Source organism: Prionailurus bengalensis, chromosome C2 (assembly GCF_016509475.1).
Source record: "Prionailurus bengalensis isolate Pbe53 chromosome C2, Fcat_Pben_1.1_paternal_pri, whole genome shotgun sequence".
Classification (NCBI taxonomy): domain Eukaryota; kingdom Metazoa; phylum Chordata; class Mammalia; order Carnivora; family Felidae; genus Prionailurus; species Prionailurus bengalensis.
Window position 1 is genome coordinate 157044663 of NC_057350.1, and position 2656 is coordinate 157047318.

Sequence of the window (2656 nt, forward strand, 5' to 3'; positions counted from 1 at the left end):
AGAGGAGGAAAGGAAAGGAAAGGAAAGGAAAGGAAAGGAAAGGAAAGGAAAGGAAAGGAAAGGAAAGGTGGTGTTTTAAGCCACTTCATTTGGGGGTGGTTTGTTACACAGCAACAGCTAACTGATATAGCAGCTAAGGGAAGGAAGATGCAACAAGATCCCTGATCATCACTATTACTGGGCAGAGCATGTACAGCCCCCACTTCTTCCTTGCACAAAACTTTCCCCTCCAACCAGACTCACCCACTGCCTCCATAACCTGCTTTGTTCAGCCTGCAAGATACATCTTGGATCTCACTCGTGTGGTTTTCTCTGTGTTGTTGTTGTTTACCCCTTTGCTCCCTCTCTCCTCTGTCCAGTGGGATTAACCCCTCTCCTCCTTTAAGCTCCTTTTAAGCTCTGTAGCTATCTTAATTATTTCTTGGGTCAGTATATGGTCAAGCTCTGTGTGCACCCATCTGCCTCTTCCATTTGTCCACACTGTTACTTTTAGTTCCACATTTTCAGTTTAAGAGCTGGTGTAGAGTCAGTTCTCAATCATGATTGCTGAATGAATGAATCAGGGCTTCCCACCTCTGTACCCTTGCCCTCACCTGGCCTCCCTTTGCTTATCAGCATCTTACATTTAATTTCCTCCACGAGATCTTTCCTGGACCCTCTTACCAAGTGACCTCTTATCCTGGAGCTTATTTTATACGTGTGTAAGACTCATTTATTTCAAGTCATCACGGCGGGGGTATTGGGAAAAGTGTTCAATTAGCAACAATTGTGCCTCGTATAAACCTCGTTGGCTACGATACTGTCACTGCGCAAAGCTATGTAAGACTTCTTTAAAAATTCAACGTTAAAGTACTCTTTAACACACCTGGTCCAGTTGCATAACGCTGCCACTTAGCCTTCACAGCCACCGGGCCACAGGGCTCAGCCCTTCTTCCTACAGGGCCGCCTCTGCTCTTCCCACTGCAGGGAACCCTACCGTGTAAGGGAGTTGCTGACCTAACCGATCAGAGACCACATCATTCATTCAGCGTGTCGCCATGTTGCCAGTGTGGGATCCCAGGCTCAATCCTTTCCTCCTGCCTTAGGCCTGGCCCCTGGAGTAAGTCTGCCCCATCCACCTTTTCCTCCCACCAAATAAGCCAGCGATGGATAAGCAGACCACTTGAAGGTTCACACCCCCCTCTCCAGGTACACCTTGGCGAATGGATCCCAAGATTTAGATTTTATAGAGTGGGTAAGGGAGAGAGATGTGGGAGTCCCCACTGGAGACCCAAGTCCCAGTCATATTCTTTATCCAGCTTGCATCCAAGAGCCCTATTGCGGTAAGCAGCTTCTGAGAGGCCCCCGGTGATCTCCACCACTTGGCGTTTGCACTCCGATGTGATCCCCTCCCAGTGAGGACGGTCGCCCCAGTGGTGACTTGGTTCCAGCCAGCAGCACATGGCAGAGGTGAGAAGATGTCCCTGATGAGGCTGCGTAAAAGTGTCACATCATCTTGCTAACGGACTCTGCCCTTTGCTGGCTTTGATGACGTAAGCTGCCCTATTGCAGGGGTCCCCGTGACGAGGAACAGAGGGTGACCTCGGGCCAACCGCCGGCAAGGAGCTGAGGCTCTCAGTGTAACCTCATGTGAGGAGCTGAATTCTGCCATCGGCCACGTGAATGAGCCACGCAGACCCTTGCCAGCCAAACCTTCAGATGGGAATTGCAGCCCTCTGATCGCGGCCTCACGAAAGACCGTGAAACAGGGGACCCAGGTAAACCACGCCCCAAATCCTGACCCATAGACACCGTGAGATAATAAACGGGCGCTGTATTAGGCCACGGAGCAATATAAAATCAGTGCAACCACACTGAGGGTTTGAGGTACCTGCTGAGAAATCAATAAAGCTCTACTTTGATTCCCATTGCATTATTTTGGGGATACTTTCCTTAAGATGGTATGAGGGATACCCTGATGGGTATGGGGGATGATAGGGAAGGGAGAATTTGGCCATGCCTGGATCCTAATATTTTCAAAATCACTCCCCAGTCTAGGACAGTATTATTAGTATCCCCATTTTAAAGTTAAGCAAACTCGGGATCACACAGGTTGGTATTTGCTCAAGTTTCTCACTCCTGCCAGTCCCCTAACTCCTAGCTCCTTCCCCTCCGACATAGCTGCAGCCTGGTACTTACTGTTGCTGCAGGATCTTTAAGCAAAGCTCTGCTTTCATTAATTACGCTGGAAGCAGTCCGAGAGCGGGCACTCCCTCGGGCATGTTTCTGTTCTCGGTGGCAGCACGCAGGTGGCGTGGGGGGTGACACTAAGGCACAAAGATGCCTGGAGCTGCCCTGGAAGTACCCAACCCGGGCAAGCCTCTCCCGTGCCACCCAGCAGCATCTTTTCCGGGAATATACTTCAGTAGCCATCCAAATAAAGCAGTTCAGAGCTGAGATGTCTGCGAATATGCAGTGACCCAGCTATTTAACATGGATTGTTTTATAGTACGAATAAAATTGAGTGTTCTGGGAAGTGCCTTTTAAGTGAACGAGGTCTAAGTCCAAGGTTCTAGAAAGCTTTTAGTTTCAATGCAAACTCACGGGAAGGGGGAGGGACACCAGCGTTAAGGAGATGCCCCGCAGAAGGTGAAGGATCCAGACAGCCACAGACAAA

At 49.7% G+C, this 2656-nt stretch overlaps 1 pseudogene; it reads right to left on the reverse strand.

Moving 5' to 3' along the window:
* Nucleotides 1–693: 693 nt before the first annotated feature.
* On the reverse strand, nt 694–817 carry LOC122492570 (annotated as a pseudogene).
* Nucleotides 818–2656: the final 1839 nt, after the last annotated feature.